Genomic DNA, 15548 nt, shown 5'->3' with positions numbered 1-15548 from the left:
TGGCTGGTGGAGCACTGAGGTTGTGCCCTCTGATCCCCAGACTCCTGTAGGTGATGATTCATGGCTATTAACAATAATTTCAGGAGTTCTTTCCATGACACAAGCTTCAGCTTCTGACAAAGTGATTTGTTTGCCTTGTTATTAACATTCCTACATTGGTTTTAACAAGAATAGAGGAATGTGCAGTGTGCTGGTATCTGATTTTTCATGTATGGGTGGGTTTGTTTTGGCTCCTCCTTGGTTGCTTTTGGAATTAGGAATTTGGTTTGGTTTGGTTTGGTTTCAGTTGGGGCACAGAGCCACCACTTTGCAAGCAATGGAGGTGGGTATCCCTTGATAACCACCAGCTCAAGCTTTTACTGCAGGACATTGCTATGGAGAGAAATCAGTCACTGCAGAGTAAAAAAACTTACCACTGAAATAATCCCTTTTTCCTAGAGAGGCAGAAAAAAAAGAAGGAAGAAAATAAATTCAATGTAAATTTGAATTTGGAAGCCTCTCTTATGTAGCACAATTTACCAGTGTGAAAGTAGTGGTTTATATTTCCAAAACAGTGATTTTCCTGGTAAAATAATGACATTGTGGGCTAAGGTCCTATGAAAAGAGGACTGCTGGGTTTGACTGCTTGGGAAATTCTGCAAGGAAAGGATGAACAGTAAACAGAGAAGGCAGAAGGGGGTGGTTCTTACAGCCCAGTGCAGTGCTGTGCGGAGATTCCCAGCCTGCTGACCTGACCCTAAATCTCCTTTAGCCTGGCCAAACAGCAGTGTGGAGTCTGCACTAATGGATTGTTTGACTTCCTGTTTCTAAGCTAAGATGTTTAGAGCAAACCAGGCATGTTTGCACTGCATTCTCTTTGTCATGTAGAAACATCTAAAGTGCAAAGAAGTTTTTAGGAACTGGTATTTTAAATGGCTGTCCCCGAGGAACAAATATGAGAAAGTAGCTCCAGGAGCAAAGGTAGACTTCCAAATGTTTGTCCTCAAAAGGAAATCTGTTTTTATCTATACAAAAGATCAATCAAGGAATAACACCAAACATCTAGGTCCTAAAATCTAAATCTTAGCATAATTCACTGTAGTGATTTGAGGCCCCAGCAAATCATGCAAATTATTTGGTTGTATAAATGTCACTCCCTGCAGTAATATATAAAGAATCTGACCAGTCAGAGTTTAGAGTTGAGCTTGAAATTTTTCTTTCAACTAATTCCTTCATGCATCTGTGAATCACAAAGCACTACACATCTGCTGACTTGCATCAGCAGTATTCTTTACTGTTGCCCAAATTCATGGGAACATGCTTTTGTAGCCTCACAAACTAACAGTTGCAGTAGGAACAGTTGACTTTTGCATGCTGTGAAGTGCCATTCTTACTGCTTTCATGTTTGCTTTGCCTTTTCAAGGAAGAAATTACATCCTCAAGATACTTTATCTGCCTAAATTCCCATGAATGACAGTACAGCAATGACACACTGGATGTTGAAAGTCGGTATCTTCCTCTGGTATTTTCAGCTGAAGCAACATGGCCCACTCTAAGTTTACGATACCCTGGCACATAGTGGCTTACAGCTAAACAAGTGCTACTGAAACCAACAGGAACAGGTCTAGATCTCTGCTTAATAGGTGTACAATGAAAATGAAAATAAATGAAAATTAAGTTGCAAATGTTCAGCTTTCATGCAAATGGTTTGCCAAATATAGCTCGTGTCCTGTTCAAATTGTAGTCATTTTATGCTTCTACACCAGCTGTGCTATTGAGAAAAGCCAGCTGTTTATCTGGAGTGTACAAGCTCATACAATTTTTAAGAATCAGTTTTCATTAACAATATTTTACAGTGAGTCAGCTGGTTACATTTTTCAAGCGTGTACACTATGTGCTTTGTACATAAATACTGATGATATTCTATTATGTAGATTTATCCATGTATTTCCTGCAAGGAATGCAGATACATTTCCGGAGGCTGTCTCAGAAGTCCTCTGTGCACATAAAGAACAGCTAAAAGGGACTCACTGTGTGTCTTGAGCAGTCTGTCAGTGCTGCACACTGGCCACTCTCCACATCTTCTCAGCCCTCTTTATGAGTACCTGCTCTGATTGATTGTCTGCAAACATGCCCTGCCTTGATTCCAGCTTCCTGCTTTTCATGCACAGTTCACTCTGCTTTACAGTGCACAATCAGTTTGATAACTATCAAACATTACTGAATCTTCTTCTAAGGCAAAAGCATCTTTTATTTGTTTACTACAATTCATTCATGAGGTCATTGTTAATTTAAAGCCTGAAGCTTAAGGAGTTGTTCAGTAAATATCTTAAAATTTTAACTTAGACTGCAGTAAAATGAAGTAAAACTGCAACATAATTTTTGTAGAGGTTACTAAAGGTTTTTCAATGACATAAACTCTTTTCCTGATATTCCAGGAAAACATTATTTCCATTTCAGATATTCCAAGAACAGCCAGAGTGGAAAAGTGTGGGCATTCTTCTTGATCCCTGTCACCAATCTCTTCCCAGCAGCAGGCACGAGCCCTGCACATGGGGTGGCACAGGACTCTATTTCACTCACAGTGAAATGGAACATTCTCCATGGCTCAGTGATGGTGATGGAGAAGCTTGCTCTATTAAACCTGACAGCAAAAGCTGTTACCTGTTTTTTCCATTAAAACAAACATGATTTGTGGGGGGAAGAGAAGAAACTGACTCATGTGCCCTGCATATTAAACACATTTTAGCTGGCCAGAGCTGGGATGTGCTGTGGCCAGCCAGCCACACAATGTGTCAAAGCTGGCTTTGAACAGGCAGGTTGACTTCTGTGAAGTGCAGGATTTAAAAAATTTAGTTATTTTAATTCAGTTCAGGTTAAGCTGGGAGTATTTAGAGTTTCATATGTCCTTTGACCCTTTCAAAATTCAATGAAGTGCAGAAATAGACTTGAGAGTTAGGTTTATCTTTAACTATAAATGGACCAAACACGTGTGCATCTATTCATGCTTTTAGAAATGATTTTCTCTTTTTGCATGGCTAATGGTATTTGCTTAATGTTTAAGTAGAACTTCTTTCCCCTCAGGCTCCTTTTCTCTAATTAGTCTTCTTCAGTAATTACTCATTTTTATGACTTGAAAAATCTCTCTCACGCCAACACCATCAACTTTCAAGTGCAGAGAATTCAATGCTTTGAGAAAAAAATTTGAGCAAACTTTGAGTTTAGAAGCACCAAAGAGACTACAAAGGATTCCATAAACTTTGTCAGAATCACAGCAGGGAATAATTCTGCAATTACATTTTTTGGCAAGCAAGTTCCTTACAATGCATTTTAGGCAATAAAATTCTGCTTATAAATATGGAAAAATGAGAACTTTCTTAGTATGCACAATCTACAATGAATAAAACAGCATCAGAATTTAGTACTTAGTAGTAACAAGCTGAGCAAGACAAATTCCAATCTGCCTTCTGATATTTTATTCAGAAGAAAATGAAATTTTGTTTGCTACATACAGTGAAATAAAAATATATTCACAGTCCAGAATATTTCATTTTATTATCAGAAATACTTCATCCTACTTTCTGATCTTCTAAAATAAAACTGATTCCAATTTAGTTTATAAAATGCACTTGTTTTATTCCTGCATCCTATAGATAAAAATAATATTATAAAGAACTCAGTGACTGTAAATAGTTGAGGTCACTCCTGCATCTCTGCATCTCACACAGGGATCAGGATGATGAAAATATTAAGGTTATCTGAAGTCATCTGATGGAAGGAAGCACATGAGAGCAATTGCATAAGAAGGAAATTAAGACATACTTTCCTCCCCAGATTTCTGAGATACACTGAAGTCTCAAAACTAATACTGAAAGAAGATATAATTTTCCCATTTTATTTAATTAGAACAAACATTTGCAATTTAAGTACCTACTCTATATATCTGTGACGAAATGCCCCCATGCTGAAATGAATCACTACCGTAGGAACTTATTACTTTTGTACCTATGCCTCTGTTACATGCATGAATCTCTAATAAATCTTGGGAGGACATTTAGGGGAGAAATCTGTTTGCCTGCTACTGACTTATGGAAAATCAAAACTGCAGCCAAATAAACTCTTGGGCAGGAACCTGGGTTTTGCTGCAGAACAAAAAGCAGCTGAGACACCTGGGGGTGCACATGCTGGAGGTGTCAGGGTGCTCATGTATTTGTCTAGAGTTAGAGCACACAACCTTTCATTTCAAACTTCTCCACCTTGAAGGTGCAAGTTCTCTGATGATGTACAGCTGAGCAGCATTGCTGCCTTCCAGCACTATGCAGAACAGAAGCTCTTACGTAAGTATAAGCAAAATTTCCAGGAAGGACCACATTCCTGACTGAAAAGCTTCCAGAGCAGACATTCCTTCCATACCACATGTAGACTAATGGGAGAATGAAGGCAAAGAATTCCTGACAAGGGACTCTATAGGCTTAATTCAATTTTATCATAATCCAGGAAAGTGAAGCTGTATGTTCTCCAGATGTTTTTGCCAGATGGGGCCACGGCATTAGGCATTCCACCAGTGCTTATCTGGTTTTAGTGTTCTGTAAGGGAAGTCTAGAACATTACATAAACACAGCATCTCCTCTGGGACAGAACCTGAAAACAGCGCAGAGGGAGGTGCCGGAAACTAAAACCTGCAGATGTTAACCAACACAGAAGAATGACGTGGGATCATCATACTTAGGAAGATTAGAGAGGGTGATAATGTTTGGGTAAAATGGGATATAATTTCTCAAGCTTATACAACAAATATGTATCTCTATATTCCACAGAGCTACCTGCAGTCTGGTTATGCAGGGGCTGTAAGACACAACTGGCAATTTATCAGTGCGGATATCAGCATCTGAGAGAATCCAGTGGGACTAAGGGAGCCTTGACCATGCACCAGGGAACTAAAAACTCTTCTAGGGCAGGTATCCTTGCTTTACCCCTTTGGATACCAAAACCAGAAGTAATGATCAGCACAAACAGCAGAGGAATGAGCATGTCCTGGTTCTGTGCTGGACTGAAGTAGCTTGTACATCACCAGTAACAGATAAAGCAATTTCTCAGTACCTCTAAGTGGGAATATCTTTCTTTCCGCCATGAGAATTTTGTTTTGTGATATGGCCTTTTGGAAACTTCCAAGTACGAAGAAGTTTCCAAAAGGCCACTTCAGCTGGAACAGATCCTGTTGAGCCCAATGGAAAGCCTCTCCTGTTGACTGCATAAGTGAACAAACAGCCTTCCTGCACTCCCTGCTCAAGTTAACCACTTCCTCCTTAGTTAGAGCCAGCTGCGTCACTTGGAACCAATCCTTTGGGTATGAGAGTTCATGGTGTACTGCAGCACCAGGGAATAGAGCTGAAAGCCATAACAACAAAATGTATAAATAGATAAGAATTCTGTATTGAAACCTGGTTTTCCTCCTGCAGTCTCTCAGAGCAGCACAGTGCTCTGAGACAGTCATGGGAGCACTGTTTATGTGAGTACTCCAGGCTGGATTCTGCTAAGACACATGTTTGAAATGGAAAACATGTAGCTCAAGGACTTCAAATGCACACACCCTGTAAAAAGCAGGGTTTGGAAAAAGTCAGAGAATTAATGTAAAGCATTCTGCTGAAGCCTTCAATAATTGACAAAACCCTAAACAAAAACCACACACACACAAGCTGAACAAAAACCTCTCCTCACCAGAGTCTAAAAATACAGTTACAAAGAGATCAGCACTTCCTTGCCTGCCACCCAGGGCCTTCTACTCCTCAAATGCTCCTGTCATTGGTTCAGACTCAGAGAGGAAGTGGTTGCTGCAGCAATGGCAACCCAATGAAAACTCTTTATCTCCTACGATTTTGATTTTTTTATAGCATGCAGAAAGACCAGACAGCAAGACCGCAAACTTGTTGCATGGCAACACAGTTTGACCTTCTCTATTACTTTTCATAAAAATAAAGAATTCAGACAAACTTAGAGAATTCTTTGACATATGTCGTGCCTGTAAATTATTTCTTGGGAAACACAAAAAGGTATAATTACGGAAAAAGATGGAAAAAATATTAAAACATTAATGAAACTCACTAAAAATATCCATGCCCAAACAGGTCTCACAGGCTGGTCAGTAATCTAATTTCAGTCTAACATACTTTTAAATGCATGTGATTCAGTCAAACATGTATAGCAGTACATGTCTGCATTACTTTTAAGTTAAAACATTGCTTTTATAGTAGTTTAGATAATTTCTACTATTTTTACAGGCTTTTGTTATGACAAAATTTTTTAGTCTAAACACTTTACGAAGTCTCAGCTTTGTTAACCAGATAATGCCATGCTTTAATGGGAACACTCAGGGATTTCTCCAGCAGCCCAAAGGCTGGGTTGAAGAATTTCCTCACTAACAAATCAAGTGCTCTTGTGGACAGCTTCTCAGCTTTGTTTTAAATCTCTCTCCCTTATTTGAAAACTTTTGGGGTGGGAAGAGAGAGAGAGGATGTCACACTGACTGATAGGTGTTACCAAAACAGTGAAACCTCTAACATGTGGTACTTCATGCTGGGCCTGGGAGCTTGACTAGGAAGATTTTAGCAAAGTAGTTCAGGGAACAGCTTTAGTGGGAGCTCATGGCAAACTGTTCCTGCGGGATCCACACTGTCACTTTCCAGACACTTGTTAATCTTTAGAATATTCCATTCCTCTGTGTCTCACATTCATTTACAGAGTGAATACATATAATACATATAAGGAATGTTAATGGTTAATTATCCAGCCTGGAAACCTAACGTCTCTATTTCTCTCTCTCTCTCTCTTTTTTTTTTTTTTTTTTCCTGGTGGTTGTTTTGCCTTGTGCTCTGTATGGACTGCAGGATTCTCCTGAGAGGCAGATAACCATCTGGGCTCTCTGAATTCCTCACTGCCACGGCTGAACTGTCTCCAGCACCTCAGACACACAAATTAAAGCTACACAGTGGAAAAGCAGAGCAGGGATATTCCTCAGCTGCACCTTCCTTGATCCTCAGCATCTGATACACCTACATCCCAATCCTGGATTAGCAAAGCCACCACAGACAACCCATCTAAGCAGTGCTTCTTTAATATTTTCTTCTATCCAGGCTGCAGACAATTAGCTAAACCCAAATAAATGAATGCATCTAATTCTACTCTTTGATTGAAAGGATGGTAATGAGCAGTTTGCTGCCTCAACTGGTCACAACTGTCACCGAGAGGCAGCCGCTAGTTTGGCTCTGTGGGAAGCTCACAGTGTCACTTTTGGAGCCAAGTGGACATCTTGCTGTGAGCACAAATGCTGGCAAGTAGGGCAATATGTGGGGAGAATTCTGGCATTCCCAGTGGGATCCATCAATGCACACAAGGTTTATGTCTATGTTATACTATCTACTATATTCTTTAGACTCTGTATACTCGAGTTGACCACACTAAACCTGCCGTGCCCATTGTCTTGTGATTCTGAGTTAGCTCCACAGCCACCTGATATAATGTGGATCATCAATAACTCACACTAAATAAACAAATAACACACAGAAATAAAGTTACTTTAGAAAAGAAAAAGCACTCCAGATATACAATAAAATAGAAATGATAACACAGTGGTCTTAAGAATAATATTTAATGCCAAAAAGGGGGTGGAAATGAAAAAATCAAAAGAAACTTTTTATTCCAAAGAACTTCCAAAGAAGTTCCAAAGAACTTTTTATTTTTAAATTTTTTAAAAATTTAAATTGCAAAACCACTAATTACTATTGAAAAATATTTAAGGTGTTTAAAATGAGGCCTAAACACAGAAGAGAAGTTAATGTTGCAAAAAAGCTGGTTCAGGGCAAGGAAAGATGGAAGGTTGTATTCAGAGCTGTTGGATGACAAGTGCTTTCATGTCATTTTCCCATGGCACTTAGTGACATTAAAACTACAGAATCTGGCAAGCATGACTGATTATTGCTTTATTTTCTCATTCTTCCTATAATTTCTAACACACAAACACATAATGACCATCAACAGAGAGTACAAAAGCTTAGATCCAACAACCAAACAGGGCTTCCAAAAGGGCAAACTGTCTGTTTAATTCAACTGGTTTTAGTGACGGGTCAGGGCTCTTCTTTCACAGCTCAGAGGATTCCCATTGCCCAGTTCTTCCTGAGCTACAGGGAACAAATAAAAGTTTTGCATTCTAGCATCTGAATTACAGTGAGTGGAAGAAAGAAAATGAAGTGTGGGTTTCAGCCTTGGGTTCATACAGTATTTCCTGTATTACCTGTCAATGCTGCCTTCGTGAAGGCCAGAAAATTCCACATGGAGCAAAACTGCATCACAGTTCCCCCCAAAGGTACAAATCCCAGCTCTCATGGCAGTCTTCTATCTTCCTCTATTTATTTTTTTTTTAATGGGCAAAATAAGATAGAACTAGGATGACTACGCAGCATTATGGATCATTATGGACCTGGGTTTTGGTGGCCTCCTAACAAAATTTAGGAAACTGCTTGAGCAGCACCAAGCACAGGACTGGTAGAGAACACCCTGACTGCAGGTGACTCCCTGAAAGTCACTTCATTTTTGGTGCCAGAACTCACAAACTGGAGACTCAAACTCACATGTAGCTGCCTTAACTTGGAAAGGCTCTTTTTCTTAAAAATAGACCTTCCATTTCTCCTCTCAGACCTGATGTGTGCTACAGAGACACAAAATGCTTCTTCTACAGCCAGAAGGTTTGAATTTGAGGCTTGCTATTTATACAGTTATTCCAGTCCTCAGCTGTGCCACAAAGCCCTGACAGCCCCAGCTATTCAACAACTGACTTCCCCAAGACAAAGACAGCCAGGATGGCTGAAGGTCATTCATATCAATAAATACCTATGAACAATCAAGTTCCTCTGTGTTTTTTTTTTTAATCTGTGGACGTGAAAGGATAATTCAGTAATTTCATTACAACAGGAAGATCAAACTAGCATTGGTTTTCCACTTACTATTGAAGGCAGTCCTGCAGGACTGAAATATTACACCAGTCCTTGCCATTCCATTTTTAGTTCCTTTTCTTTCCTGTTCTTTTCTATCCATTGGTGAGATTCATATCACAAACCTCTAAACCTTTACAAAATAGATGCTTTTATCTTTGCAGCTGAGGTGCCTGTGAAGTCAGAATGATGTGAAAGGTTTTCTGCATTTAGTTCCTTTGCCACGTGAGTAACTGGCAGACGTCACTGTGGTGTCACTGTCCCAGCTTTGTGAGGACACACATTTAGGGAAACAATGAAGCACAATATGCACTTTCTCAAGTCTAGAAATGCAATCCTGAGGGGAAACTTGCAGAGACACTCTTGCCTCTCCACTCATCCATAGACCAAATGTTTCCTTGAGGCCATTTGAGTGACATTTCTTCTTCCAATGACAACAGAAGGAAAAAGTGACATTAAATGAATTCTCAGTTACCATTGCATATCATTCTCAAAATGATTTTCTACACATCACAACACCTTCATTGAAATTCCTAAAATTGCAATTGTCTCTGCAAGAATTCAAAACTATGAACAAATATGTGGTGTTTTAGAAATACAACGAAAGATAGAAGAAATTCATCTCAGACAGTGTCTCAGAAAACACCATCAGCTTGAAGATTTGTATGAGTAGTTATTAAGTGAGAAGCTCAAAGAAGTGGAACTGCCTTGAATTTTTTCGAAATGAAAAATTAGGTGTGGTTTTGAAGGTTCTATGAAAAAGATGCTGAAAGAAGATGAGTTTTAAGAGCTATCAAATAATTAACCTGTGAAACAAGATGAAAAAAATACAGAATAACACAGACATGGACTGCAGTGCACCTCAGTGTGGGCTGGCTCATTTGGCTGAACCGCTCTGTGCTCCCATGGCGAGATTGTTTCCAACACTCAGGCCAATGTTTGCAGGCAATCCAGGTGGAGATAACCAACCCAATATTGCCCTCAGGACTGTCCCTATTGCCTTTGCTCTCTCTTAGCTTTTCTTAACTATAAGTTCTTTTTTATTACTGTTTTTTTGGAACAAAAGATAAAGGACCTTATAACTGAAGACTTACAACCATTTTTATCTCCTGCTGGTCTGTATTTGACTTTACAACGGCCACTGTCTTGCCGAATCTGGCCTGAAATACCAAAAGCAGCTGGCAGTTTGACTTAATCCAGTCTTGCTCTGACAGTAATTCCAATGAAGGCACTTTAGTGCATGTGTTCTGTATTTACTAGCTGTCTGTTTATACTGCTAACGATGATGTTGATACTGCAGCAGGTTATTGCCAGTTAAGTAAAACACAAGTTTATGTTATCATCAACTATTTCTTTTAACACTGACATAATCAGTGTATTGTGTAAATATGTAGTGGTATTTTTCTATTAACAGAATTGTATTTAAAATTCATGTTATCAGTAGCAGTAAGTGGTTCATGTAAATGAAAATGAACCACTTACATTGAAGAGATTTGTATCTAAAGTATGAGCAGAGAAAGTAACAGATGACCAGTCATTAACTGGCTAACAACTGCCAATACAAGAGATTCTTCTCTTGCTGGTAAAAACTCCACTGAATTTTAATTGCATGTTTTACTGTGTCTACTTCAGGCTCAGAAAGCCACGATGAAAATGGCTCTGGAATGTTTCAGTTGCTGGTAAAAATAATAGCAATTATTAAATAAAAATGATTCATTGTATTGGAAATAAATGTCAGAATTTTTTTCCTTTGGAAGGCTCTTATGCCTACAGGGAGCTAGGAAAGGGATTTGAAATTCAACAGACATGTAGTCTTTGCATAAATACTTATGCATGAAAATCCCTTGGCTAAATAGAAACCTTTAAATTTAAGTCTTTGCAAATACAGCTCCATATCCTCAAAGAAGATTTTTAGGGCTTTCCAGCAGAATTATCAAAATACTCTGCTCTTACTGCATACTCTCACAGATCCTACTATATTTAGGATATATGTTTCTCGTGTTCTTTATCACAGACTTATTGCTATTGCTTATTCTCTTCTATCATATGGCACTGTGTACATTTGAAATGCTCATTTTATCCATTACTTCCATTATCTCAAGTGCAGCAGCCTGTGCAGTGCATCCCAAGGTTCCAGCACAGGTGATAAGAGCCAGCAGCTCACATGAGGCCGGATGATCACACATCACATGATGGCTCTGCCCATGGCAAGGGGTGGGGACCAGATGACCTTTAAAGGTCCTTTCCAACCCAAACCATTCTGTGATTCTATGATAGTCAAGCTCTTTTTTTTCTCAGAAGTTTTCAAAATCCCCCAATATAATTACAAACAAAATCTAGGCTTAAGGAAACCTAACTCTGCTTGTAAAGCCAGGCAGTCAGGAGCTACGGAAAGGGATGGGTGTCTGATTGGAGCTAAATGCACTTGGGTACCTAAACACTGGCACAATTAAATAATCATGTACCACTTTTTCTCCCTATCTGAGGCAGTTGCATACTAATGTGGATGATTTTACGTAGGGCTTCTGCTCCATTTGCTGAAGTGCTGAAAAACATTCCGGGAAGGGCAAACAGTGCCAGCTCAAGGTCACATGAAGTGAGGACTCCACATGAGCACGTATCCTCTGGGCATCGCCAGCACGAGGGCCTGGCTGTGATGCAGAAGGATGAGGAATGATGACATTTAAGCAATGGAGGTTACACAAAACAAACCACTTAATCCAAAATTTTTCACAAGCAATTGCTATTCTCTTGTTTCTCATCACCTGGGTACCCCACTTGGCACAAGAGATCTGATTTGGAGAAATACTAAATATTTACCAGATTGCCAGCTGCTAAAGGCTATGAGAACTCTTTTTTCAAATCCACTCTGCAAAATCAAGCTCCAAGAGTTAAATACTCAAAAAAAGCTGAATATTTTCAACTATTGTCTTAATACAGACTTTTGGCATCAGCAAAATTATAGAATTTGTCCATTTACAAAGTGTAATGAAAATAAATTGATTAATATTTAGTAAATATTCAGATACTTTAGTGATAAACATCACTCAAAGCCATGGTAGACACTGGTTACAGTTTCAGAGATGTAAGTTAGTGGAAAAAAATACAAAAAAATTACATGGTGAAAACACCAGCCACACCCAGCCTTTTCAGAAGCCAGTTCTATGGAAAATATATTCAAAAAGTAGGCAAACCAAAATTTTATGGCCAACATTAATTTTGGCACCTCCTAATTCAAAGTGCCCTTGAACTCTTAAATAGCAATTTTTTAGTCAGTCTAGGTTGATACCAAAATTACCATTTCCCTGCTGTTTTGGAATCTCTGCAAAAGGATAGAGGCTACTGAAATCTTTGCAGACAGGTGAAAATGAACTGAGGTGTCTCTGAGCTCAGAGTGGCAGCTTGCAGATGTGCTTTTTCCTGCTTGTGCTTTTCTTTGTGGTTAAATAAAAGCACTCAGTTCTTATCTTTTCAATGTGTTATATTCATGCTACAGGAAACAAACATCAGTATTTTGACCCTGTGGGGGTTTTTTTTCTGAAAACAAGACATTAATACAGGGTAGAGCAAGCAACAGCAAAACTTCATTTTTTAAATTGGAGAAGCAGCAAAATTAATTTTGAAAGCTTCTTCGTTCACAGCTGAAAGGCTTTGTACAAAACTTCATCCTGGAGTGATATTTTCAGCTGTAATATAGGGGTTAGTAATGGAAATGCTGACAGGCCCATAATTATGGAAGTGGAGCGGGCACCACTATAAAGTATATCAGATAGGCAACTGCTTAAATTCAGTACAAGGTATCAAAAGATGTTCCTGTCTGTCCTCATTAAAGCAGCACTTGAAATTCCTTTTAACCTCTGTGACCCAAACTATTAATTTGATGTTCATCAGGACACATACACCAGGACTAACACTTGCATGAATACACCCCATTTTGTGCTTCAAACTGAATTGGTGGATCATCCTAAATGGTTAAGCTCATAGAAACTGAAAAAATAAGTGGCAAGGCTGAAACATTTTATATTACAGGACACAAACTAAAGTGATGTAAAGTAACAGAAAAATGACACACATTCCTGTGCTCTGTGAGGATTTAAAGCTTCTCTTTAGATCCAGATAAGCAATGATTTATTTGTGTGCAGTATGGAATACTGAGGGGGGAAAAGTGCCATCACCTCTGTTCACTGGATCTTGTTTGACAGCCACCTCATTTATTGGCATGAAACTCTTGATGCCTGCACAAATTCCATGCATGCAAAGGAAAGATCAAGCCTGAAGGTCCAGGAAGGCAGCTGGGTTAATAATATGCTTATACCCTGTATAGATTTTAATTTATGTTGTTAATTCCAGCAAAAACATTCACTAAATTGGTAGTATCATTATGATGTGCACAGTATATCCTATTTCTGTAATATATAAATTCTGAAATATCATCTGACTGCTGTCTGCTGTAATAATGTTCTTTTCTTCAGTAGATACAAAGAGCAGCAGGAGGTTACCTTTGAATTATTTCCAACTGTATACTCTATATCATGACTCCAACAAACTCACTCCTATTTCCTTCTCTGCATTAAGGTGCATGAAAACTACAGAAAGAGTCAATTGACCTCTCCTGCATCTAACCAGAAAATCAAATTTTTGGTGCCAAATTCTTCTGAACAAGCCCTTTTTCAAGCATAAAGAAATAGGTTTTTTTAAAAAAAGTATGTGTTGCATTCTGTACAAATGTAGGTCTACAGCTCTTATCAAGTAAGTGAAGTAAGAATGTCACATTCCACAGAAGCTTGCCTCACTGGAAATGGGATTGATGGTGTTTTTGATGACTAGGTAGAGAAAGAAAACATCTCACTGAACAGAAAGTACTTTCCCATGGAAAGCTGGAATAGTACTATTTTGAGTAATGCCCTACTTAAGCACAGGGACACCCTCACTGTGTCACTCACACAAACGTGATTTGCATGTTTTGATGGTTTAAAACTCTGCCTCAGACTACAGCAATGCCTTCTACAAGATGATTCAGAAGATTATTATATTTGCATATTTCCCCCATTCCTGGCAGCAAAAGCTTCCACGGGCCATCAATTCCAGGACTGCAGCCACCACAGGAGAGCACAAGCAGCAAAACAAAAAGTTCCCAACGTCCACTGATGTCATTCCTAATAAGATGTGGAGCACAACTGGGGCTGCCAGGATTCCTGCACTTGTAGTCAGGGGATGTTTCAATTTTCTGATCAGGAAAACATGTTTTCTCCTGAGGAGGACAGGACTTCAGATATCAACAGAGGACAATGTAATTTTGTAGTTCCAGAACAAGGAGCCACATGAGGATTTTTGATTATTAACTGTCTTGATGAAGAAGATGAGGCAGCAAAGCAAGAAGTGCCAGAACAGAAAAATGTACTGGCTTACCAAGCCAGGCTCATTCCTCCTAGATATCTACTGACCAGAAAAAACCTTGCTTCATCTTGTGCCGTTTTGTCCATATTATATATCATTTAGCAAATCATCGGGTTTACAATTTTATTAACAGTCATTAGGAATCAGTTTAAATTTTCTAACATAATTTGGTCCTCTGGTAGCACAGTTTAAAGAACACATAAATGTGAATGTTATATGCAAAAATTACTTGTGGTACTTTGTGGGAGAGTAAGACAAAGCACTTTACCTAAAGCCAGCAGAGTTCTACAGAGTGCAGCTCAGGACAGAATTGTCTTGCACATCACACACAGCTCCTCATTCAATGAATTCTCTCTTAGGTTCATATTTTTGCATTCTTAGTGCAAAAGAAGAGAAACTCCCACTGGCTTCACTGTGGACCGGAGAAGGACATTAATCTTGCTGACCAGCATGTATAGGAATGCTGTCAATTAATTACAAGCATATCAAATGCTTGACTGCAGATGGTGTCCGTGGTGTGCTTTTCATCTACTGATTTACAGTCAGGGGAGGAGGTTAGAGCAAAAATGTAACTACAAATCAAAGTTAAACAGGGGCACAGAAATGGATCTCAAGATGGACAGTTCTGGGTGTGCTGGGCATGAACCAGGACTGTGGTGATGAAACAGCATCAGGACTGTGTTTGGTCCCAGCAGTGACAAAGTGGGGAATCACTCCTGGAGCACAGAACCCGGTTAGTTTAGATGCTCTGCATCCTACAAGAGCTAGGATCTAAAATAAAGCAAGCATTATCTCCTTTCAGAGATTAAACAATCAGAAGAGTTCACAGCTCCAAATGGAAACCAGGGAACATGACATCCTGCCAACCAGCACTTGGCAAAACAACTTCTAATATAATATGCAAATACTGGTGCACTGATAAATATTACTTGCAAAAAATATTAATAAACTGCCTGAAATCCTAACTATTAGCATTACTGCTACCTCTGTGATTCTCTTTAAGAAACAGTCCCCAAATAGTTATGGTTTAAAGGAATAAGAATTAAAAAAAACAGTAATCAAAAATCCTCTATTGAAGTTTAGTGCTTACATGTAGTAAAGCAGATAGCCAAGGTAAAAAAAAAAATCTCAGTTGTATTTTAAAGATTGCATCTTTGCATTTACAATTAATTCAGTATGTTGTGTTGG

The 15548-nt window shown here is 38.9% G+C and overlaps 1 protein-coding gene across 4 annotated transcripts in view; it reads right to left on the bottom strand.

Annotated features, from left to right (window-relative positions):
* Window positions 1-15548, bottom strand: part of PITPNC1 (phosphatidylinositol transfer protein cytoplasmic 1) — a 79838-nt gene that overhangs the window by 48553 nt on the left and 15737 nt on the right. The gene's annotated exons all lie outside the window — the stretch shown is intronic.

Source organism: Pyrgilauda ruficollis, unplaced genomic scaffold (assembly GCF_017590135.1).
Source record: "Pyrgilauda ruficollis isolate IOZ18807 unplaced genomic scaffold, ASM1759013v1 scaffold72, whole genome shotgun sequence".
NCBI lineage: Eukaryota > Metazoa > Chordata > Aves > Passeriformes > Passeridae > Pyrgilauda > Pyrgilauda ruficollis.
The sequence above is the reverse complement of the archived record's forward strand: the minus strand, read 5'-3'. Positions and strand labels throughout refer to the sequence as shown.